The 23,267-nt window shown below is 49.2% G+C and overlaps 14 non-coding genes across 14 annotated transcripts; all 14 read left to right on the plus strand.

Annotated features, from left to right (window-relative positions):
• Positions 1 to 614: 614 nt before the first annotated feature.
• LOC126057463 (small nucleolar RNA SNORD115) lies at positions 615 to 695 on the plus strand. The gene has a single exon (XR_007512550.1). It is a non-coding gene; the product is annotated as a small nucleolar RNA SNORD115 (small nucleolar RNA).
• Positions 696 to 2,312: 1,617 nt separating this feature from the next.
• On the plus strand, positions 2,313 to 2,390 carry LOC126057840 (small nucleolar RNA SNORD115). Its single transcript, XR_007512912.1, has one exon. It is a non-coding gene; the product is annotated as a small nucleolar RNA SNORD115 (small nucleolar RNA).
• A 1,595-nt stretch (positions 2,391 to 3,985) lies between these two features.
• On the plus strand, positions 3,986 to 4,066 carry LOC126057466 (small nucleolar RNA SNORD115). The gene has a single exon (XR_007512552.1). It is a non-coding gene; the product is annotated as a small nucleolar RNA SNORD115 (small nucleolar RNA).
• Positions 4,067 to 5,683: 1,617 nt separating this feature from the next.
• On the plus strand, positions 5,684 to 5,761 carry LOC126057933 (small nucleolar RNA SNORD115). The gene has a single exon (XR_007513007.1). It is a non-coding gene; the product is annotated as a small nucleolar RNA SNORD115 (small nucleolar RNA).
• Positions 5,762 to 7,355: 1,594 nt separating this feature from the next.
• On the plus strand, positions 7,356 to 7,436 carry LOC126057467 (small nucleolar RNA SNORD115). Its single transcript, XR_007512553.1, has one exon. It is a non-coding gene; the product is annotated as a small nucleolar RNA SNORD115 (small nucleolar RNA).
• Positions 7,437 to 9,053: 1,617 nt separating this feature from the next.
• Positions 9,054 to 9,131, plus strand: LOC126057841 (small nucleolar RNA SNORD115). Its single transcript, XR_007512913.1, has one exon. It is a non-coding gene; the product is annotated as a small nucleolar RNA SNORD115 (small nucleolar RNA).
• A 1,595-nt stretch (positions 9,132 to 10,726) lies between these two features.
• LOC126057468 (small nucleolar RNA SNORD115) lies at positions 10,727 to 10,807 on the plus strand. The gene has a single exon (XR_007512554.1). It is a non-coding gene; the product is annotated as a small nucleolar RNA SNORD115 (small nucleolar RNA).
• A 1,617-nt stretch (positions 10,808 to 12,424) lies between these two features.
• On the plus strand, positions 12,425 to 12,502 carry LOC126057842 (small nucleolar RNA SNORD115). Its single transcript, XR_007512914.1, has one exon. It is a non-coding gene; the product is annotated as a small nucleolar RNA SNORD115 (small nucleolar RNA).
• A 1,595-nt stretch (positions 12,503 to 14,097) lies between these two features.
• On the plus strand, positions 14,098 to 14,178 carry LOC126057469 (small nucleolar RNA SNORD115). Its single transcript, XR_007512555.1, has one exon. It is a non-coding gene; the product is annotated as a small nucleolar RNA SNORD115 (small nucleolar RNA).
• A 1,617-nt stretch (positions 14,179 to 15,795) lies between these two features.
• LOC126057843 (small nucleolar RNA SNORD115) lies at positions 15,796 to 15,873 on the plus strand. The gene has a single exon (XR_007512915.1). It is a non-coding gene; the product is annotated as a small nucleolar RNA SNORD115 (small nucleolar RNA).
• A 1,618-nt stretch (positions 15,874 to 17,491) lies between these two features.
• On the plus strand, positions 17,492 to 17,572 carry LOC126057470 (small nucleolar RNA SNORD115). The gene has a single exon (XR_007512556.1). It is a non-coding gene; the product is annotated as a small nucleolar RNA SNORD115 (small nucleolar RNA).
• Positions 17,573 to 19,189: 1,617 nt separating this feature from the next.
• LOC126057934 (small nucleolar RNA SNORD115) lies at positions 19,190 to 19,267 on the plus strand. The gene has a single exon (XR_007513008.1). It is a non-coding gene; the product is annotated as a small nucleolar RNA SNORD115 (small nucleolar RNA).
• Positions 19,268 to 20,885: 1,618 nt separating this feature from the next.
• On the plus strand, positions 20,886 to 20,966 carry LOC126057471 (small nucleolar RNA SNORD115). The gene has a single exon (XR_007512557.1). It is a non-coding gene; the product is annotated as a small nucleolar RNA SNORD115 (small nucleolar RNA).
• A 1,617-nt stretch (positions 20,967 to 22,583) lies between these two features.
• On the plus strand, positions 22,584 to 22,661 carry LOC126057936 (small nucleolar RNA SNORD115). The gene has a single exon (XR_007513010.1). It is a non-coding gene; the product is annotated as a small nucleolar RNA SNORD115 (small nucleolar RNA).
• Positions 22,662 to 23,267: the final 606 nt, after the last annotated feature.

Below are 23,267 nucleotides of genomic sequence, written 5' to 3' on the forward strand. Positions count from 1 at the left end.
AGTCAAACTCTGGAAATGCCTAGTTGATTTGGGGGCCAAATTCTTGGTGAAAGCACTCTTCCGAGTGTCCCACAGCTCATTTGAAGATCCCCAGTTTTGGGAACCCTTGGATGTCATTTCCTGGAAGTGCTCGTGCACGGATCCGTGCCTGTGGACACAGATTCGGCTTCCTCGTAGACATTAGCCGGGGCTGATCAAATGAATAGCCTGTTCTTGGCTGGGACTTCCTGAGTACTTTTCTCCATTCGGAGTCCTCTATGCCTTGTCTTGATCTGGCACGCGTCTGCCTTTCTGTCAAGGGTCAGCAGTCTCACTAATGGGCGAGAAGTGTGTGTCTTGATTTCGTCCCTCTTTTGGGCTATATGTGGAAAAAGCATAGCTGTTAGGCAATGAATGTCTCTCGTCTGATGTCTGACTTACTTCTTTGCCCTTCCTCAAAGGATTGCAAGGTCGAAGCCTGTTTTCCTGCTTTCATGAGGGTCAAGCTAGTCCCCGGGAAACCGGAAGAGGATGTGCGAACCTTCTCATCCTGCGTGATTGCGGGCTGGATGGACGATATCGGTGGTGAGGAACTTGAAGACTCAGGTGATTTCTCCCGGGGATTGAGATGTCTCGGGTCAACGAAGACACCTCAACTTGTCTCCAAGAGAGATGATGACATAAAAATCATGCTCAATAGGATCCCGCTGAGGCCCAGAGAGAAACTCCTTTTCCCTAACGTTAATGATCTGCTTCAGAGTGGACCCCCGTTTGGATCCCTTTTTCCTCCACCAAGTGATCAAAAACTCCTCCCTGACCGATTTTGGTCATGCTGATTCCTTGGCTCTTTTCGTCTTTTTCTGTCATTTGGAAAGACCTGCTTTCAGGAGATTCACCACCGAAAGAACTCAAGGTGAGTGAATGATGGCGGTTCTCCCTTGTCTCTGGTGACACTTAGACAAGTGAAAATGGAGCCCAAGAGGCAGTCGGGTTTTGTGGAAAAGCTGAGACGTGTCCCCTGCTTTGAGCTTGACCTGACCTATTGACCAAGTGGCGGTGATATGCACGGGTGGATAGGTAGGAAGCACAGGAACCTAGAAGAATTTCCACTTGAGTAATTTTTGATCGTCCGGTTCCCAGTCGGGTATGTCTACGGAATTTGAGAATATTTTCAACTCTCAACTCTTTACGGGATGGGAGTGTGTAGCAGCTCTACTGGAGAAACCAGAGAGACTTGCCCTAGTTGAAAGCCTGTGTCAGTTGCGACTGGACCCTTAGGATCTCCAGGGCGTCTTTCCCAGACATCTTGGTATTGGATGAAGACTGGAGTAGCCTGATACCTCGCTGTAGCATTCAAGAAAAGGCAGCAGCACCACTACCTGAGTCAAAAAGCTAATGCCAGGCTCAATACCATTCGGTACGTGGGTCGCGAGCGTCATGACTAGTTTCAGGTTCATACCACAGGAGGTCAGGATCTGCTGACAGCCTAATCAGGCAATGCAGGCATAACTGCTGCCTTCCACATGTGGAAAGATCATTTTCTTGACAGATCTTTGGAATCTTGTAGAGATTCCATAGAACTCCTTTTCCGTGTGCCCCACGGGATCCTCTGATGCTTGATATACGGGAGGAGATGTGTTCCCTCTCTGGGGATTATTGGGGCCTGAGGTAGATTCGATTGTGTCTCTCCATGGCTCAGTGGTGAAACGAAAGCGTTGAAGGACTGTGGCAATTTTAACAAGTGTTGGCAGAATTCTTGGAAAGCTATTCTTTTCCAAATGTCCTCCAGCTGATTTGAAGATCCCCCGGTGCTGGGGACTCTTGGGTGCCATTTCCCGGGAGTCCGCACACATTGGACAGTGCCCGTGGACGCATAGTTGGCTGCCTTCAACACATCAGTCAGGCTTAAGCAATGGCAAAGGCTCCTTTTGCCTGGGTCCTCCTGTAAATTTGTGCTACATCCAGAGACCTCTCTGCCTTCTTCTGAATATTGCATGATTCTCTCCTTCTGTCATGGGTCAGCAGACTCCCCAGTGGGTTGCAAATGGCTGTCTTGATTTTGTCCATGTGTTCGCGAAAGTCTGGCTGAAAGCCTAGCCTTAGGGAAGTGAGTTTCTCTTCTGGGATCTCTGTCTTACTGATTTCCCCTTTTCAAAGGGTTAGTGAGGTCGATGTCTCTTGTCCTGCTTTCATGGGGGTCAAGCCAACTGCCCGGGAAACTGGAAGATGATGTGTGAACGCTCTCATCCACTGTCCTTCCTGGGTGGAAGGAAGACATTTGTGGTAAGCATCTTCAGGTCTCAGGGGATTTTTCCTGGGGAGTGATATGGCCGGGGTCAATGATGACATAATCTGTCTGGAAGAGAGATGATGACCTAAAAATCATGCTCAGAGAGGTTATGCTGAGGCCCTGTGGGAAAGTCCTTTGGCCCAGCCTTACAGATCTTCTTTAGAGCGGACTCCCATTTTGATTTCTTTCACCTGGGTGGCCGATTTTGGTCAGGTTGATTCCTTGGCTCTTTTCCTCTTTTTGTGTCCTTTAGCAAAACCTGCCTCCGAGGAGTTCACCGTTGCGAGGACAAAAGGTGAGGGATTTCCCGTGATTTGCCCTGGCCCCATCTGACACTTAGGCAAGTGAGAATACACCACAAAAGGCAGTAGGGTTTGCTGACAAGGCTGAGGCATGTCCCCTGGTGTGTGCTTGACCTTGCCTGGTTGACTAAGTGGCGGTGACGTGCGTGGGTGGATACTTAGGAATCAGAGAATCCTGAAACATGTGCGCTGGAGTCATCTGCGATAGCCTGGGTCCAAGTCCGATACGGCCTACCGAAATGGGAGAAACGGCCAACTAGAACAATGTATTTTCCCAAGATATTTATGAGATGTGAATGGCTCAGAGCTCTACAGGAGACTGGTCAACTTGCTGTAATTGAAAGCGTGTGTCAGTTGCGGCTGGACTCGCAGGATTTGCAGGTCGCTTTTCCCGTGAATCTTGAAATTGGATGAGCGACTCAGTAGTCTGATAGCTGGCTCCAGCTTTCAAGTAAAGGTAGCTGCACAGATAACTGCGTAGAAAATCTAAAGTCAGGGTCGATGCCAGGTGTGAAGGGGACACGAGGGTCAGGAGCACTTTCAGGTTGATGCCACAGGAGGTCATGTTTCCCTGGAGCTCTAGACAGTGAAAGCAGGCGTAAGTGCTGCCTTGCACATGTGCAAAGATCCCTGTTCCTACAGAGTTGGTTGGAATCCTGTAGAGGTTCCATAAGACTCCTGCTCTCTTTGTGCCAAGGAATCCTCTGATGGTTGATAAACAGGAGGAGATGTGTTCCCTGTGTTCCCATTCTTTGGGAATGAGGTGGCCTTGACTGTGTCTCTCCATGGCACAAGGGTGAAGTCAAACTCTGGAAATGCCTAGTTGATTTGGGGGCCAAATTCTTGGTGAAAGCACTCTTCCGAGTGTCCCACAGCTCATTTGAAGATCCCCAGTTTTGGGAACCCTTGGATGTCATTTCCTGGAAGTGCTCGTGCACGGATCCGTGCCTGTGGACACAGATTCGGCTTCCTCGTAGACATTAGCCGGGGCTGATCAAATGAATAGCCTGTTCTTGGCTGGGACTTCCTGAGTACTTTTCTCCATTCGGAGTCCTCTATGCCTTGTCTTGATCTGGCACGCGTCTGCCTTTCTGTCAAGGGTCAGCAGTCTCACTAATGGGCGAGAAGTGTGTGTCTTGATTTCGTCCCTCTTTTGGGCTATATGTGGAAAAAGCATAGCTGTTAGGCAATGAATGTCTCTCGTCTGATGTCTGACTTACTTCTTTGCCCTTCCTCAAAGGATTGCAAGGTCGAAGCCTGTTTTCCTGCTTTCATGAGGGTCAAGCTAGTCCCCGGGAAACCGGAAGAGGATGTGCGAACCTTCTCATCCTGCGTGATTGCGGGCTGGATGGACGATATCGGTGGTGAGGAACTTGAAGACTCAGGTGATTTCTCCCGGGGATTGAGATGTCTCGGGTCAACGAAGACACCTCAACTTGTCTCCAAGAGAGATGATGACATAAAAATCATGCTCAATAGGATCCCGCTGAGGCCCAGAGAGAAACTCCTTTTCCCTAACGTTAATGATCTGCTTCAGAGTGGACCCCCGTTTGGATCCCTTTTTCCTCCACCAAGTGATCAAAAACTCCTCCCTGACCGATTTTGGTCATGCTGATTCCTTGGCTCTTTTCGTCTTTTTCTGTCATTTGGAAAGACCTGCTTTCAGGAGATTCACCACCGAAAGAACTCAAGGTGAGTGAATGATGGCGGTTCTCCCTTGTCTCTGGTGACACTTAGACAAGTGAAAATGGAGCCCAAGAGGCAGTCGGGTTTTGTGGAAAAGCTGAGACGTGTCCCCTGCTTTGAGCTTGACCTGACCTATTGACCAAGTGGCGGTGATATGCACGGGTGGATAGGTAGGAAGCACAGGAACCTAGAAGAATTTCCACTTGAGTAATTTTTGATCGTCCGGTTCCCAGTCGGGTATGTCTACGGAATTTGAGAATATTTTCAACTCTCAACTCTTTACGGGATGGGAGTGTGTAGCAGCTCTACTGGAGAAACCAGAGAGACTTGCCCTAGTTGAAAGCCTGTGTCAGTTGCGACTGGACCCTTAGGATCTCCAGGGCGTCTTTCCCAGACATCTTGGTATTGGATGAAGACTGGAGTAGCCTGATACCTCGCTGTAGCATTCAAGAAAAGGCAGCAGCACCACTACCTGAGTCAAAAAGCTAATGCCAGGCTCAATACCATTCGGTACGTGGGTCGCGAGCGTCATGACTAGTTTCAGGTTCATACCACAGGAGGTCAGGATCTGCTGACAGCCTAATCAGGCAATGCAGGCATAACTGCTGCCTTCCACATGTGGAAAGATCATTTTCTTGACAGATCTTTGGAATCTTGTAGAGATTCCATAGAACTCCTTTTCCGTGTGCCCCACGGGATCCTCTGATGCTTGATATACGGGAGGAGATGTGTTCCCTCTCTGGGGATTATTGGGGCCTGAGGTAGATTCGATTGTGTCTCTCCATGGCTCAGTGGTGAAACGAAAGCGTTGAAGGACTGTGGCAATTTTAACAAGTGTTGGCAGAATTCTTGGAAAGCTATTCTTTTCCAAATGTCCTCCAGCTGATTTGAAGATCCCCCGGTGCTGGGGACTCTTGGGTGCCATTTCCCGGGAGTCCGCACACATTGGACAGTGCCCGTGGACGCATAGTTGGCTGCCTTCAACACATCAGTCAGGCTTAAGCAATGGCAAAGGCTCCTTTTGCCTGGGTCCTCCTGTAAATTTGTGCTACATCCAGAGACCTCTCTGCCTTCTTCTGAATATTGCATGATTCTCTCCTTCTGTCATGGGTCAGCAGACTCCCCAGTGGGTTGCAAATGGCTGTCTTGATTTTGTCCATGTGTTCGCGAAAGTCTGGCTGAAAGCCTAGCCTTAGGGAAGTGAGTTTCTCTTCTGGGATCTCTGTCTTACTGATTTCCCCTTTTCAAAGGGTTAGTGAGGTCGATGTCTCTTGTCCTGCTTTCATGGGGGTCAAGCCAACTGCCCGGGAAACTGGAAGATGATGTGTGAACGCTCTCATCCACTGTCCTTCCTGGGTGGAAGGAAGACATTTGTGGTAAGCATCTTCAGGTCTCAGGGGATTTTTCCTGGGGAGTGATATGGCCGGGGTCAATGATGACATAATCTGTCTGGAAGAGAGACGATGACCTAAAAATCATGCTCAGAGAGGTTATGCTGAGGCCCTGTGGGAAAGTCCTTTGGCCCAGCCTTACAGATCTTCTTTAGAGCGGACTCCCATTTTGATTTCTTTCACCTGGGTGGCCGATTTTGGTCAGGTTGATTCCTTGGCTCTTTTCCTCTTTTTGTGTCCTTTAGCAAAACCTGCCTCCGAGGAGTTCACCGTTGCGAGGACAAAAGGTGAGGGATTTCCCGTGATTTGCCCTGGCCCATCTGACACTTAGGCAAGTGAGAATACACCACAAAAGGCAGTAGGGTTTGCTGACAAGGCTGAGGCATGTCCCCTGGTGTGTGCTTGACCTTGCCTGGTTGACTAAGTGGCGGTGACGTGCGTGGGTGGATACTTAGCAATCAGAGAATCCTGAAACATGTGCGCTGGAGTCATCTGCGATAGCCTGGGTCCAAGTCCGATACGGCCTACCGAAATGGGAGAAACGGCCAACTAGAACAATGTATTTTCCCAAGATATTTATGAGATGTGAATGGCTCAGAGCTCTACAGGAGACTGGTCAACTTGCTGTAATTGAAAGCGTGTGTCAGTTGCGGCTGGACTCGCAGGATTTGCAGGTCGCTTTTCCCGTGAATCTTGAAATTGGATGAGCGACTCAGTAGTCTGATAGCTGGCTCCAGCTTTCAAGTAAAGGTAGCTGCACAGATAACTGCGTAGAAAATCTAAAGTCAGGGTCGATGCCAGGTGTGAAGGGGACACGAGGGTCAGGAGCACTTTCAGGTTGATGCCACAGGAGGTCATGTTTCCCTGGAGCTCTAGACAGTGAAAGCAGGCGTAAGTGCTGCCTTGCACATGTGCAAAGATCCCTGTTCCTACAGAGTTGGTTGGAATCCTGTAGAGGTTCCATAAGACTCCTGCTCTCTTTGTGCCAAGGAATCCTCTGATGGTTGATAAACAGGAGGAGATGTGTTCCCTGTGTTCCCATTCTTTGGGAATGAGGTGGCCTTGACTGTGTCTCTCCATGGCACAAGGGTGAAGTCAAACTCTGGAAATGCCTAGTTGATTTGGGGGCCAAATTCTTGGTGAAAGCACTCTTCCGAGTGTCCCACAGCTCATTTGAAGATCCCCAGTTTTGGGAACCCTTGGATGTCATTTCCTGGAAGTGCTCGTGCACGGATCCGTGCCTGTGGACACAGATTCGGCTTCCTCGTAGACATTAGCCGGGGCTGATCAAATGAATAGCCTGTTCTTGGCTGGGACTTCCTGAGTACTTTTCTCCATTCGGAGTCCTCTATGCCTTGTCTTGATCTGGCACGCGTCTGCCTTTCTGTCAAGGGTCAGCAGTCTCACTAATGGGCGAGAAGTGTGTGTCTTGATTTCGTCCCTCTTTTGGGCTATATGTGGAAAAAGCATAGCTGTTAGGCAATGAATGTCTCTCGTCTGATGTCTGACTTACTTCTTTGCCCTTCCTCAAAGGATTGCAAGGTCGAAGCCTGTTTTCCTGCTTTCATGAGGGTCAAGCTAGTCCCCGGGAAACCGGAAGAGGATGTGCGAACCTTCTCATCCTGCGTGATTGCGGGCTGGATGGACGATATCGGTGGTGAGGAACTTGAAGACTCAGGTGATTTCTCCCGGGGATTGAGATGTCTCGGGTCAACGAAGACACCTCAACTTGTCTCCAAGAGAGATGATGACATAAAAATCATGCTCAATAGGATCCCGCTGAGGCCCAGAGAGAAACTCCTTTTCCCTAACGTTAATGATCTGCTTCAGAGTGGACCCCCGTTTGGATCCCTTTTTCCTCCACCAAGTGATCAAAAACTCCTCCCTGACCGATTTTGGTCATGCTGATTCCTTGGCTCTTTTCGTCTTTTTCTGTCATTTGGAAAGACCTGCTTTCAGGAGATTCACCACCGAAAGAACTCAAGGTGAGTGAATGATGGCGGTTCTCCCTTGTCTCTGGTGACACTTAGACAAGTGAAAATGGAGCCCAAGAGGCAGTCGGGTTTTGTGGAAAAGCTGAGACGTGTCCCCTGCTTTGAGCTTGACCTGACCTATTGACCAAGTGGCGGTGATATGCACGGGTGGATAGGTAGGAAGCACAGGAACCTAGAAGAATTTCCACTTGAGTAATTTTTGATCGTCCGGTTCCCAGTCGGGTATGTCTACGGAATTTGAGAATATTTTCAACTCTCAACTCTTTACGGGATGGGAGTGTGTAGCAGCTCTACTGGAGAAACCAGAGAGACTTGCCCTAGTTGAAAGCCTGTGTCAGTTGCGACTGGACCCTTAGGATCTCCAGGGCGTCTTTCCCAGACATCTTGGTATTGGATGAAGACTGGAGTAGCCTGATACCTCGCTGTAGCATTCAAGAAAAGGCAGCAGCACCACTACCTGAGTCAAAAAGCTAATGCCAGGCTCAATACCATTCGGTACGTGGGTCGCGAGCGTCATGACTAGTTTCAGGTTCATACCACAGGAGGTCAGGATCTGCTGACAGCCTAATCAGGCAATGCAGGCATAACTGCTGCCTTCCACATGTGGAAAGATCATTTTCTTGACAGATCTTTGGAATCTTGTAGAGATTCCATAGAACTCCTTTTCCGTGTGCCCCACGGGATCCTCTGATGCTTGATATACGGGAGGAGATGTGTTCCCTCTCTGGGGATTATTGGGGCCTGAGGTAGATTCGATTGTGTCTCTCCATGGCTCAGTGGTGAAACGAAAGCGTTGAAGGACTGTGGCAATTTTAACAAGTGTTGGCAGAATTCTTGGAAAGCTATTCTTTTCCAAATGTCCTCCAGCTGATTTGAAGATCCCCCGGTGCTGGGGACTCTTGGGTGCCATTTCCCGGGAGTCCGCACACATTGGACAGTGCCCGTGGACGCATAGTTGGCTGCCTTCAACACATCAGTCAGGCTTAAGCAATGGCAAAGGCTCCTTTTGCCTGGGTCCTCCTGTAAATTTGTGCTACATCCAGAGACCTCTCTGCCTTCTTCTGAATATTGCATGATTCTCTCCTTCTGTCATGGGTCAGCAGACTCCCCAGTGGGTTGCAAATGGCTGTCTTGATTTTGTCCATGTGTTCGCGAAAGTCTGGCTGAAAGCCTAGCCTTAGGGAAGTGAGTTTCTCTTCTGGGATCTCTGTCTTACTGATTTCCCCTTTTCAAAGGGTTAGTGAGGTCGATGTCTCTTGTCCTGCTTTCATGGGGGTCAAGCCAACTGCCCGGGAAACTGGAAGATGATGTGTGAACGCTCTCATCCACTGTCCTTCCTGGGTGGAAGGAAGACATTTGTGGTAAGCATCTTCAGGTCTCAGGGGATTTTTCCTGGGGAGTGATATGGCCGGGGTCAATGATGACATAATCTGTCTGGAAGAGAGATGATGACCTAAAAATCATGCTCAGAGAGGTTATGCTGAGGCCCTGTGGGAAAGTCCTTTGGCCCAGCCTTACAGATCTTCTTTAGAGCGGACTCCCATTTTGATTTCTTTCACCTGGGTGGCCGATTTTGGTCAGGTTGATTCCTTGGCTCTTTTCCTCTTTTTGTGTCCTTTAGCAAAACCTGCCTCCGAGGAGTTCACCGTTGCGAGGACAAAAGGTGAGGGATTTCCCGTGATTTGCCCTGGCCCCATCTGACACTTAGGCAAGTGAGAATACACCACAAAAGGCAGTAGGGTTTGCTGACAAGGCTGAGGCATGTCCCCTGGTGTGTGCTTGACCTTGCCTGGTTGACTAAGTGGCGGTGACGTGCGTGGGTGGATACTTAGGAATCAGAGAATCCTGAAACATGTGCGCTGGAGTCATCTGCGATAGCCTGGGTCCAAGTCCGATACGGCCTACCGAAATGGGAGAAACGGCCAACTAGAACAATGTATTTTCCCAAGATATTTATGAGATGTGAATGGCTCAGAGCTCTACAGGAGACTGGTCATCTTGCTGTAATTGAAAGCGTGTGTCAGTTGCGGCTGGACTCGCAGGATTTGCAGGTCGCTTTTCCCGTGAATCTTGAAATTGGATGAGCGACTCAGTAGTCTGATAGCTGGCTCCAGCTTTCAAGTAAAGGTAGCTGCACAGATAACTGCGTAGAAAATCTAAAGTCAGGGTCGATGCCAGGTGTGAAGGGGACACGAGGGTCAGGAGCACTTTCAGGTTGATGCCACAGGAGGTCATGTTTCCCTGGAGCTCTAGACAGTGAAAGCAGGCGTAAGTGCTGCCTTGCACATGTGCAAAGATCCCTGTTCCTACAGAGTTGGTTGGAATCCTGTAGAGGTTCCATAAGACTCCTGCTCTCTTTGTGCCAAGGAATCCTCTGATGGTTGATAAACAGGAGGAGATGTGTTCCCTGTGTTCCCATTCTTTGGGAATGAGGTGGCCTTGACTGTGTCTCTCCATGGCACAAGGGTGAAATCAAACTCTGGAAATGCCTAGTTGATTTGGGGGCCAAATTCTTGGTGAAAGCACTCTTCCGAGTGTCCCACAGCTCATTTGAAGATCCCCAGTTTTGGGAACCCTTGGATGTCATTTCCTGGAAGTGCTCGTGCACGGATCCGTGCCTGTGGACACAGATTCGGCTTCCTCGTAGACATTAGCCGGGGCTGATCAAATGAATAGCCTGTTCTTGGCTGGGACTTCCTGAGTACTTTTCTCCATTCGGAGTCCTCTATGCCTTGTCTTGATCTGGCACGCGTCTGCCTTTCTGTCAAGGGTCAGCAGTCTCACTAATGGGCGAGAAGTGTGTGTCTTGATTTCGTCCCTCTTTTGGGCTATATGTGGAAAAAGCATAGCTGTTAGGCAATGAATGTCTCTCGTCTGATGTCTGACTTACTTCTTTGCCCTTCCTCAAAGGATTGCAAGGTCGAAGCCTGTTTTCCTGCTTTCATGAGGGTCAAGCTAGTCCCCGGGAAACCGGAAGAGGATGTGCGAACCTTCTCATCCTGCGTGATTGCGGGCTGGATGGACGATATCGGTGGTGAGGAACTTGAAGACTCAGGTGATTTCTCCCGGGGATTGAGATGTCTCGGGTCAACGAAGACACCTCAACTTGTCTCCAAGAGAGATGATGACATAAAAATCATGCTCAATAGGATCCCGCTGAGGCCCAGAGAGAAACTCCTTTTCCCTAACGTTAATGATCTGCTTCAGAGTGGACCCCCGTTTGGATCCCTTTTTCCTCCACCAAGTGATCAAAAACTCCTCCCTGACCGATTTTGGTCATGCTGATTCCTTGGCTCTTTTCGTCTTTTTCTGTCATTTGGAAAGACCTGCTTTCAGGAGATTCACCACCGAAAGAACTCAAGGTGAGTGAATGATGGCGGTTCTCCCTTGTCTCTGGTGACACTTAGACAAGTGAAAATGGAGCCCAAGAGGCAGTCGGGTTTTGTGGAAAAGCTGAGACGTGTCCCCTGCTTTGAGCTTGACCTGACCTATTGACCAAGTGGCGGTGATATGCACGGGTGGATAGGTAGGAAGCACAGGAACCTAGAAGAATTTCCACTTGAGTAATTTTTGATCGTCCGGTTCCCAGTCGGGTATGTCTACGGAATTTGAGAATATTTTCAACTCTCAACTCTTTACGGGATGGGAGTGTGTAGCAGCTCTACTGGAGAAACCAGAGAGACTTGCCCTAGTTGAAAGCCTGTGTCAGTTGCGACTGGACTCTTAGGATCTCCAGGGCGTCTTTCCCAGACATCTTGGTATTGGATGAAGACTGGAGTAGCCTGATACCTCGCTGTAGCATTCAAGAAAAGGCAGCAGCACCACTATCTGAGTCAAAAAGCTAATGCCAGGCTCAATACCATTCGGTACGTGGGTCGCGAGCGTCATGACTAGTTTCAGGTTCATACCACAGGAGGTCAGGATCTGCTGACAGCCTAATCAGGCAATGCAGGCATAACTGCTGCCTTCCACATGTGGAAAGATCATTTTCTTGACAGATCTTTGGAATCTTGTAGAGATTCCATAGAACTCCTTTTCCGTGTGCCCCACGGGATCCTCTGATGCTTGATATACGGGAGGAGATGTGTTCCCTCTCTGGGGATTATTGGGGCCTGAGGTAGATTCGATTGTGTCTCTCCATGGCTCAGTGGTGAAACGAAAGCGTTGAAGGACTGTGGCAATTTTAACAAGTGTTGGCAGAATTCTTGGAAAGCTATTCTTTTCCAAATGTCCTCCAGCTGATTTGAAGATCCCCCGGTGCTGGGGACTCTTGGGTGCCATTTCCCGGGAGTCCGCACACATTGGACAGTGCCCGTGGACGCATAGTTGGCTGCCTTCAACACATCAGTCAGGCTTAAGCAATGGCAAAGGCTCCTTTTGCCTGGGTCCTCCTGTAAATTTGTGCTACATCCAGAGACCTCTCTGCCTTCTTCTGAATATTGCATGATTCTCTCCTTCTGTCATGGGTCAGCAGACTCCCCAGTGGGTTGCAAATGGCTGTCTTGATTTTGTCCATGTGTTCGCGAAAGTCTGGCTGAAAGCCTAGCCTTAGGGAAGTGAGTTTCTCTTCTGGGATCTCTGTCTTACTGATTTCCCCTTTTCAAAGGGTTAGTGAGGTCGATGTCTCTTGTCCTGCTTTCATGGGGGTCAAGCCAACTGCCCGGGAAACTGGAAGATGATGTGTGAACGCTCTCATCCACTGTCCTTCCTGGGTGGAAGGAAGACATTTGTGGTAAGCATCTTCAGGTCTCAGGGGATTTTTCCTGGGGAGTGATATGGCTGGGGTCAATGATGACATAATCTGTCTGGAAGAGAGATGATGACCTAAAAATCATGCTCAGAGAGGTTATGCTGAGGCCCTGTGGGAAAGTCCTTTGGCCCAGCCTTACAGATCTTCTTTAGAGCGGACTCCCATTTTGATTTCTTTCACCTGGGTGGCCGATTTTGGTCAGGTTGATTCCTTGGCTCTTTTCCTCTTTTTGTGTCCTTTAGCAAAACCTGCCTCCGAGGAGTTCACCGTTGCGAGGACAAAAGGTGAGGGATTTCCCGTGATTTGCCCTGGCCCCATCTGACACTTAGGCAAGTGAGAATACACCACAAAAGGCAGTAGGGTTTGCTGACAAGGCTGAGGCATGTCCCCTGGTGTGTGCTTGACCTTGCCTGGTTGACTAAGTGGCGGTGACGTGCGTGGGTGGATACTTAGGAATCAGAGAATCCTGAAACATGTGCGCTGGAGTCATCTGCGATAGCCTGGGTCCAAGTCCGATACGGCCTACCGAAATGGGAGAAACGGCCAACTAGAACAATGTATTTTCCCAAGATATTTATGAGATGTGAATGGCTCAGAGCTCTACAGGAGACTGGTCATCTTGCTGTAATTGAAAGCGTGTGTCAGTTGCGGCTGGACTCGCAGGATTTGCAGGTCGCTTTTCCCGTGAATCTTGAAATTGGATGAGCGACTCAGTAGTCTGATAGCTGGCTCCAGCTTTCAAGTAAAGGTAGCTGCACAGATAACTGCGTAGAAAATCTAAAGTCAGGGTCGATGCCAGGTGTGAAGGGGACACGAGGGTCAGGAGCACTTTCAGGTTGATGCCACAGGAGGTCATGTTTCCCTGGAGCTCTAGACAGTGAAAGCAGGCGTAAGTGCTGCCTTGCACATGTGCAAAGATCCCTGTTCCTACAGAGTTGGTTGGAATCCTGTAGAGGTTCCATAAGACTCCTGCTCTCTTTGTGCCAAGGAATCCTCTGATGGTTGATAAACAGGAGGAGATGTGTTCCCTGTGTTCCCATTCTTTGGGAATGAGGTGGCCTTGACTGTGTCTCTCCATGGCACAAGGGTGAAATCAAACTCTGGAAATGCCTAGTTGATTTGGGGGCCAAATTCTTGGTGAAAGCACTCTTCCGAGTGTCCCACAGCTCATTTGAAGATCCCCAGTTTTGGGAACCCTTGGATGTCATTTCCTGGAAGTGCTCGTGCACGGATCCGTGCCTGTGGACACAGATTCGGCTTCCTCGTAGACATTAGCCGGGGCTGATCAAATGAATAGCCTGTTCTTGGCTGGGACTTCCTGAGTACTTTTCTCCATTCGGAGTCCTCTATGCCTTGTCTTGATCTGGCACGCGTCTGCCTTTCTGTCAAGGGTCAGCAGTCTCACTAATGGGCGAGAAGTGTGTGTCTTGATTTCGTCCCTCTTTTGGGCTATATGTGGAAAAAGCATAGCTGTTAGGCAATGAATGTCTCTCGTCTGATGTCTGACTTACTTCTTTGCCCTTCCTCAAAGGATTGCAAGGTCGAAGCCTGTTTTCCTGCTTTCATGAGGGTCAAGCTAGTCCCCGGGAAACCGGAAGAGGATGTGCGAACCTTCTCATCCTGCGTGATTGCGGGCTGGATGGACGATATCGGTGGTGAGGAACTTGAAGACTCAGGTGATTTCTCCCGGGGATTGAGATGTCTCGGGTCAACGAAGACACCTCAACTTGTCTCCAAGAGAGATGATGACATAAAAATCATGCTCAATAGGATCCCGCTGAGGCCCAGAGAGAAACTCCTTTTCCCTAACGTTAATGATCTGCTTCAGAGTGGACCCCCGTTTGGATCCCTTTTTCCTCCACCAAGTGATCAAAAACTCCTCCCTGACCGATTTTGGTCATGCTGATTCCTTGGCTCTTTTCGTCTTTTTCTGTCATTTGGAAAGACCTGCTTTCAGGAGATTCACCACCGAAAGAACTCAAGGTGAGTGAATGATGGCGGTTCTCCCTTGTCTCTGGTGACACTTAGACAAGTGAAAATGGAGCCCAAGAGGCAGTCGGGTTTTGTGGAAAAGCTGAGACGTGTCCCCTGCTTTGAGCTTGACCTGACCTATTGACCAAGTGGCGGTGATATGCACGGGTGGATAGGTAGGAAGCACAGGAACCTAGAAGAATTTCCACTTGAGTAATTTTTGATCGTCCGGTTCCCAGTCGGGTATGTCTACGGAATTTGAGAATATTTTCAACTCTCAACTCTTTACGGGATGGGAGTGTGTAGCAGCTCTACTGGAGAAACCAGAGAGACTTGCCCTAGTTGAAAGCCTGTGTCAGTTGCGACTGGACTCTTAGGATCTCCAGGGCGTCTTTCCCAGACATCTTGGTATTGGATGAAGACTGGAGTAGCCTGATACCTCGCTGTAGCATTCAAGAAAAGGCAGCAGCACCACTATCTGAGTCAAAAAGCTAATGCCAGGCTCAATACCATTCGGTACGTGGGTCGCGAGCGTCATGACTAGTTTCAGGTTCATACCACAGGAGGTCAGGATCTGCTGACAGCCTAATCAGGCAATGCAGGCATAACTGCTGCCTTCCACATGTGGAAAGATCATTTTCTTGACAGATCTTTGGAATCTTGTAGAGATTCCATAGAACTCCTTTTCCGTGTGCCCCACGGGATCCTCTGATGCTTGATATACGGGAGGAGATGTGTTCCCTCTCTGGGGATTATTGGGGCCTGAGGTAGATTCGATTGTGTCTCTCCATGGCTCAGTGGTGAAACGAAAGCGTTGAAGGACTGTGGCAATTTTAACAAGTGTTGGCAGAATTCTTGGAAAGCTATTCTTTTCCAAATGTCCTCCAGCTGATTTGAAGATCCCCCGGTGCTGGGGACTCTTGGGTGCCATTTCCCGGGAGTCCGCACACATTGGACAGTGCCCGTGGACGCATAGTTGGCTGCCTTCAACACATCAGTCAGGCTTAAGCAATGGCAAAGGCTCCTTTTGCCTGGGTCCTCCTGTAAATTTGTGCTACATCCAGAGACCTCTCTGCCTTCTTCTGAATATTGCATGATTCTCTCCTTCTGTCATGGGTCAGCAGACTCCCCAGTGGGTTGCAAATGGCTGTCTTGATTTTGTCCATGTGTTCGCGAATGTCTGGCTGAAAGCCTAGCCTTAGGGAAGTGAGTTTCTCTTCTGGGATCTCTGTCTTACTGATTTCCCCTTTTCAAAGGGTTAGTGAGGTCGATGTCTCTTGTCCTGCTTTCATGGGGGTCAAGCCAACTGCCCGGGAAACTGGAAGATGATGTGTGAACGCTCTCATCCACTGTCCTTCCTGGGTGGAAGGAAGACATTTGTGGTAAGCATCTTCAGGTCTCAGGGGATTTTTCCTGGGGAGTGATATGGCTGGGGTCAATGATGACATAATCTGTCTGGAAGAGAGATGATGACCTAAAAATCATGCTCAGAGAGGTTATGCTGAGGCCCTGTGGGAAAGTCCTTTGGCCCAGCCTTACAGATCTTCTTTAGAGCGGACTCCCATTTTGATTTCTTTCACCTGCACCAAGTAATCCAAAAGACCTGGGTGGCCGATTTTGGTCAGGTTGATTCCTTGGCTCTTTTCCTCTTTTTGTGTCCTTTAGCAAAACCTGCCTCCGAGGAGTTCACCGTTGCGAGGACAAAAGGTGAGGGATTTCCCGTGATTTGCCCTGGCCCCATCTGACACTTAGGCAAGTGAGGATACACCACAAAAGGCAGTAGGGTTTGCTGACAAGGCTGAGGCATGTCCCCTGGTGTGTGCTTGACCTTGCCTGGTTGACTAAGTGGCGGTGACGTGCGTGGGTGGATACTTAGCAATCAGAGAATCCTGAAACATGTGCGCTGGAGTCATCTGCGATAGCCTGGGTCCAAGTCCGATACGGCCTACCGAAATGGGAGAAACGGCCAACTAGAACAATGTATTTTCCCAAGATATTTATGAGATGTGAATGGCTCAGAGCTCTACAGGAGACTGGTCAACTTGCTGTAATTGAAAGCGTGTGTCAGTTGCGGCTGGACTCGCAGGATTTGCAGGTCGCTTTTCCCGTGAATCTTGAAATTGGATGAGCGACTCAGTAGTCTGATAGCTGGCTCCAGCTTTCAAGTAAAGGTAGCTGCACAGATAACTGCGTAGAAAATCTAAAGTCAGGGTCGATGCCAGGTGTGAAGGGGACACGAGGGTCAGGAGCACTTTCAGGTTGATGCCACAGGAGGTCATGTTTCCCTGGAGCTCTAGGCAGTGAAAGCAGGCGTAAGTGCTGCCTTGCACATGTGCAAAGATCCCTGTTCCTACAGAGTTGGTTGGAATCCTGTAGAGGTTCCATAAGACTCCTGCTCTCTTTGTGCCAAGGAAACCTCTGATGGTTGATAAACAGGAGGAGATGTGTTCCCTGTGTTCCCATTCTTTGGGAATGAGGTGGCCTTGACTGTGTCTCTCCATGGCACAAGGGTGAAATCAAACTCTGGAAATGCCTAGTTGATTTGGGGGCCAAATTCTTGGTGAAAGCACTCTTCCGAGTGTCCCACAGCTCATTTGAAGATCCCCAGTTTTGGGAACCCTTGGATGTCATTTCCTGGAAGTGCTCGTGCACGGATCCGTGCCTGTGGACACAGATTCGGCTTCCTCGTAGACATTAGCCGGGGCTGATCAAATGAATAGCCTGTTCTTGGCTGGGACTTCCTGAGTACTTTTCTCCATTCGGAGTCCTCTATGCCTTGTCTTGATCTGGCACGCGTCTGCCTTTCTGTCAAGGGTCAGCAGTCTCACTAATGGGCGAGAAGTGTGTGTCTTGATTTCGTCCCTCTTTTGGGCTATATGTGGAACAAGCATAGCTGTTAGGCAATGAATGTCTCTCGTCTGATGTCTGACTTACTTCTTTGCCCTTCCTCAAAGGATTGCAAGGTCGAAGCCTGTTTTCCTGCTTTCATGAGGGTCAAGCTAGTCCCCGGGAAACCGGAAGAGGATGTGCGAACCTTCTCATCCTGCGTGATTGCGGGCTGGATGGACGATATCGGTGGTGAGGAACTTGAAGACTCAGGTGATTTCTCCCGGGGATTGAGATGTCTCGGGTCAACGAAGACACCTCAACTTGTCTCCAAGAGAGATGATGACATAAAAATCATGCTCAATAGGATCCCGCTGAGGCCCAGAGAGAAACTCCTTTTCCCTAACGTTAATGATCTGCTTCAGAGTGGACCCCCGTTTGGATCCCTTTTTCCTCCACCAAGTGATCAAAAACTCCTCCCTGACCGATTTTGGTCATGCTGATTCCTTGGCTCTTTTCGTCTTTTTCTGTCATTTGGAAAGACCTGCTTTCAGGAGATTCACCACCGAAAGAACTCAAGGTGAGTGAATGATGGCGGTTCTCCCTTGTCTCTGGTGACACTTAGACAAGTGAAAATGGAGCCCAAGAGGCAGTCGGGTTTTGTGGAAAAGCTGAGACGTGTCCCCTGCTTTGAGCTTGACCTGACCTATTGACCAAGTGGCGGTGATATGCACGGGTGGATAGGTAGGAAGCACAGGAACCTAGAAGAATTTCCACTTGAGTAATTTTTGATCGTCCGGTTCCCAGTCGGGTATGTCTACGGAATTTGAGAATATTTTCAACTCTCAACTCTTTACGGGATGGGAGTGTGTAGCAGCTCTACTGGAGAAACCAGAGAGACTTGCCCTAGTTGAAAGCCTGTGTCAGTTGCGACTGGACTCTTAGGATCTCCAGGGCGTCTTTCCCAGACATCTTGGTATTGGATGAAGACTGGAGTAGCCTGATACCTCGCTGTAGCATTCAAGAAAAGGCAGCAGCACCACTACCTGAGTCAAAAAGCTAATGCCAGGCTCAATACCATTCGGTACGTGGGTCGCGAGCGTCATGACTAGTTTCAGGTTCATACCACAGGAGGTCAGGATCTGCTGACAGCCTAATCAGGCAATGCAGGCATAACTGCTGCCTTCCACATGTGGAAAGATCATTTTCTTGACAGATCTTTGGAATCTTGTAGAGATTCCATAGAACTCCTTTTCCGTGTGCCCCACGGGATCCTCTGATGCTTGATATACGGGAGGAGATGTGTTCCCTCTCTGGGGATTATTGGGGCCTGAGGTAGATTCGATTGTGTCTCTCCATGGCTCAGTGGTGAAACGAAAGCGTTGAAGGACTGTGGCAATTTTAACAAGTGTTGGCAGAATTCTTGGAAAGCTATTCTTTTCCAAATGTCCTCCAGCTGATTTGAAGATCCCCCGGTGCTGGGGACTCTTGGGTGCCATTTCCCGGGAGTCCGCACACATTGGACAGTGCCCGTGGACGCATAGTTGGCTGCCTTCAACACATCAGTCAGGCTTAAGCAATGGCAAAGGCTCCTTTTGCCTGGGTCCTCCTGTAAATTTGTGCTACATCCAGAGACCTCTCTGCCTTCTTCTGAATATTGCATGATTCTCTCCTTCTGTCATGGGTCAGCAGACTCCCCAGTGGGTTGCAAATGGCTGTCTTGATTTTGTCCATGTGTTCGCGAATGTCTGGCTGAAAGCCTAGCCTTAGGGAAGTGAGTTTCTCTTCTGGGATCTCTGTCTTACTGATTTCCCCTTTTCAAAGGGTTAGTGAGGTCGATGTCTCTTGTCCTGCTTTCATGGGGGTCAAGCCAACTGCCCGGGAAACTGGAAGATGATGTGTGAACGCTCTCATCCACTGTCCTTCCTGGGTGGAAGGAAGACATTTGTGGTAAGCATCTTCAGGTCTCAGGGGATTTTTCCTGGGGAGTGATATGGCCGGGGTCAATGATGACATAATCTGTCTGGAAGAGAGACGATGACCTAAAAATCATGCTCAGAGAGGTTATGCTGAGGCCCTGTGGGAAAGTCCTTTGGCCCAGCCTTACAGATCTTCTTTAGAGCGGACTCCCATTTTGATTTCTTTCACCTGCACCAAGTAATCCAAAAGACATGGGTGGCCGATTTTGGTCAGGTTGATTCCTTGGCTCTTTTCCTCTTTTTGTGTCCTTTAGCAAAACCTGCCTCCGAGGAGTTCACCGTTGCGAGGACAAAAGGTGAGGGATTTCCCGTGATTTGCCCTGGCCCCATCTGACACTTAGGCAAGTGAGAATACACCACAAAAGGCAGTAGGGTTTGCTGACAAGGCTGAGGCATGTCCCCTGGTGTGTGCTTGACCTTGCCTGGTTGACTAAGTGGCGGTGACGTGCGTGGGTGGATACTTAGCAATCAGAGAATCCTGAAACATGTGCGCTGGAGTCATCTGCGATAGCCTGGGTCCAAGTCCGATACGGCCTACCGAAATGGGAGAAACGGCCAACTAGAACAATGTATTTTCCCAAGATATTTATGAGATGTGAATGGCTCAGAGCTCTACAGGAGACTGGTCAACTTGCTGTAATTGAAAGCGTGTGTCAGTTGCGGCTGGACTCGCAGGATTTGCAGGTCGCTTTTCCCGTGAATCTTGAAATTGGATGAGCGACTCAGTAGTCTGATAGCTGGCTCCAGCTTTCAAGTAAAGGTAGCTGCACAGATAACTGCGTAGAAAATCTAAAGTCAGGGTCGATGCCAGGTGTGAAGGGGACACGAGGGTCAGGAGCACTTTCAGGTTGATGCCACAGGAGGTCATGTTTCCCTGGAGCTCTAGACAGTGAAAGCAGGCGTAAGTGCTGCCTTGCACATGTGCAAAGATCCCTGTTCCTACAGAGTTGGTTGGAATCCTGTAGAGGTTCCATAAGACTCCTGCTCTCTTTGTGCCAAGGAATCCTCTGATGGTTGATAAACAGGAGGAGATGTGTTCCCTGTGTTCCCATTCTTTGGGAATGAGGTGGCCTTGACTGTGTCTCTCCATGGCACAAGGGTGAAGTCAAACTCTGGAAATGCCTAGTTGATTTGGGGGCCAAATTCTTGGTGAAAGCACTCTTCCGAGTGTCCCACAGCTCATTTGAAGATCCCCAGTTTTGGGAACCCTTGGATGTCATTTCCTGGAAGTGCTCGTGCACGGATCCGTGCCTGTGGACACAGATTCGGCTTCCTCGTAGACATTAGCCGGGGCTGATCAAATGAATAGCCTGTTCTTGGCTGGGACTTCCTGAGTACTTTTCTCCATTCGGAGTCCTCTATGCCTTGTCTTGATCTGGCACGCGTCTGCCTTTCTGTCAAGGGTCAGCAGTCTCACTAATGGGCGAGAAGTGTGTGTCTTGATTTCGTCCCTCTTTTGGGCTATATGTGGAAAAAGCATAGCTGTTAGGCAATGAATGTCTCTCGTCTGATGTCTGACTTACTTCTTTGCCCTTCCTCAAAGGATTGCAAGGTCGAAGCCTGTTTTCCTGCTTTCATGAGGGTCAAGCTAGTCCCCGGGAAACCGGAAGAGGATGTGCGAACCTTCTCATCCTGCGTGATTGCGGGCTGGATGGACGATATCGGTGGTGAGGAACTTGAAGACTCAGGTGATTTCTCCCGGGGATTGAGATGTCTCGGGTCAACGAAGACACCTCAACTTGTCTCCAAGAGAGATGATGACATAAAAATCATGCTCAATAGGATCCCGCTGAGGCCCAGAGAGAAACTCCTTTTCCCTAACGTTAATGATCTGCTTCAGAGTGGACCCCCGTTTGGATCCCTTTTTCCTCCACCAAGTGATCAAAAACTCCTCCCTGACCGATTTTGGTCATGCTGATTCCTTGGCTCTTTTCGTCTTTTTCTGTCATTTGGAAAGACCTGCTTTCAGGAGATTCACCACCGAAAGAACTCAAGGTGAGTGAATGATGGCGGTTCTCCCTTGTCTCTGGTGACACTTAGACAAGTGAAAATGGAGCCCAAGAGGCAGTCAGGTTTTGTGGAAAAGCTGAGACGTGTCCCCTGCTTTGAGCTTGACCTGACCTATTGACCAAGTGGCGGTGATATGCACGGGTGGATAGTTAGGAAGCACAGGAACCTAGAAGAATTTCCACTTGAGTAATTTTTGATCGTCCGGTTCCCAGTCGGTTATGTCTACGGAATTTGAGAATATTTTCAACTCTCAACTCTTTACGGGATGGGAGTGTGTAGCAGCTCTACTGGAGAAACCAGAGAGACTTGCCCTAGTTGAAAGCCTGTGTCAGTTGCGACTGGACTCTTAGGATCTCCAGGGCGTCTTTCCCAGACATCTTGGTATTGGATGAAGACTGGAGTAGCCTGATACCTCGCTGTAGCATTCAAGAAAAGGCAGCAGCACCACTACCTGAGTCAAAAAGCTAATGCCAGGCTCAATACCATTCGGTACGTGGGTCGCGAGCGTCATGACTAGTTTCAGGTTCATACCACAGGAGGTCAGGATCTGCTGACAGCCTAATCAGGCAATGCAGGCATAACTGCTGCCTTCCACATGTGGAAAGATCATTTTCTTGACAGATCTTTGGAATCTTGTAGAGATTCCATAGAACTCCTTTTCCGTGTGCCCCACGGGATCCTCTGATGCTTGATATACGGGAGGAGATGTGTTCCCTCTCTGGGGATTATTGGGGCCTGAGGTAGATTCGATTGTGTCTCTCCATGGCTCAGTGGTGAAACGAAAGCGTTGAAGGACTGTGGCAATTTTAACAAGTGTTGGCAGAATTCTTGGAAAGCTATTCTTTTCCAAATGTCCTCCAGCTGATTTGAAGATCCCCCGGTGCTGGGGACTCTTGGGTGCCATTTCCCGGGAGTCCGCACACATTGGACAGTGCCCGTGGACGCATAGTTGGCTGCCTTCAACACATCAGTCAGGCTTAAGCAATGGCAAAGGCTCCTTTTGCCTGGGTCCTCCTGTAAATTTGTGCTACATCCAGAGACCTCTCTGCCTTCTTCTGAATATTGCATGATTCTCTCCTTCTGTCATGGGTCAGCAGACTCCCCAGTGGGTTGCAAATGGCTGTCTTGATTTTGTCCATGTGTTCGCGAAAGTCTGGCTGAAAGCCTAGCCTTAGGGAAGTGAGTTTCTCTTCTGGGATCTCTGTCTTACTGATTTCCCCTTTTCAAAGGGTTAGTGAGGTCGATGTCTCTTGTCCTGCTTTCATGGGGGTCAAGCCAACTGCCCGGGAAACTGGAAGATGATGTGTGAACGCTCTCATCCACTGTCCTTCCTGGGTGGAAGGAAGACATTTGTGGTAAGCATCTTCAGGTCTCAGGGGATTTTTCCTGGGGAGTGATATGGCCGGGGTCAATGATGACATAATCTGTCTGGAAGAGAGACGATGACCTAAAAATCATGCTCAGAGAGGTTATGCTGAGGCCCTGTGGGAAAGTCCTTTGGCCCAGCCTTACAGATCTTCTTTAGAGCGGACTCCCATTTTGATTTCTTTCACCTGCACCAAGTAATCCAAAAGACATGGGTGGCCGATTTTGGTCAGGTTGATTCCTTGGCTCTTTTCCTCTTTTTGTGTCCTTTAGCAAAACCTGCCTCCGAGGAGTTCACCGTTGCGAGGACAAAAGGTGAGGGATTTCCCGTGATTTGCCCTGGCCCCATCTGACACTTAGGCAAGTGAGAATACACCACAAAAGGCAGTAGGGTTTGCTGACAAGGCTGAGGCATGTCCCCTGGTGTGTGCTTGACCTTGCCTGGTTGACTAAGTGGCGGTGACGTGCGTGGGTGGATACTTAGCAATCAGAGAATCCTGAAACATGTGCGCTGGAGTCATCTGCGATAGCCTGGGTCCAAGTCCGATACGGCCTACCGAAATGGGAGAAACGGCCAACTAGAACAATGTATTTTCCCAAGATATTTATGAGATGTGAATGGCTCAGAGCTCTACAGGAGACTGGTCAACTTGCTGTAATTGAAAGCGTGTGTCAGTTGCGGCTGGACTCGCAGGATTTGCAGGTCGCTTTTCCCGTGAATCTT

Source organism: Elephas maximus, chromosome 13, assembly GCF_024166365.1.
Source record: "Elephas maximus indicus isolate mEleMax1 chromosome 13, mEleMax1 primary haplotype, whole genome shotgun sequence".
Lineage (NCBI taxonomy): Eukaryota > Metazoa > Chordata > Mammalia > Proboscidea > Elephantidae > Elephas > Elephas maximus.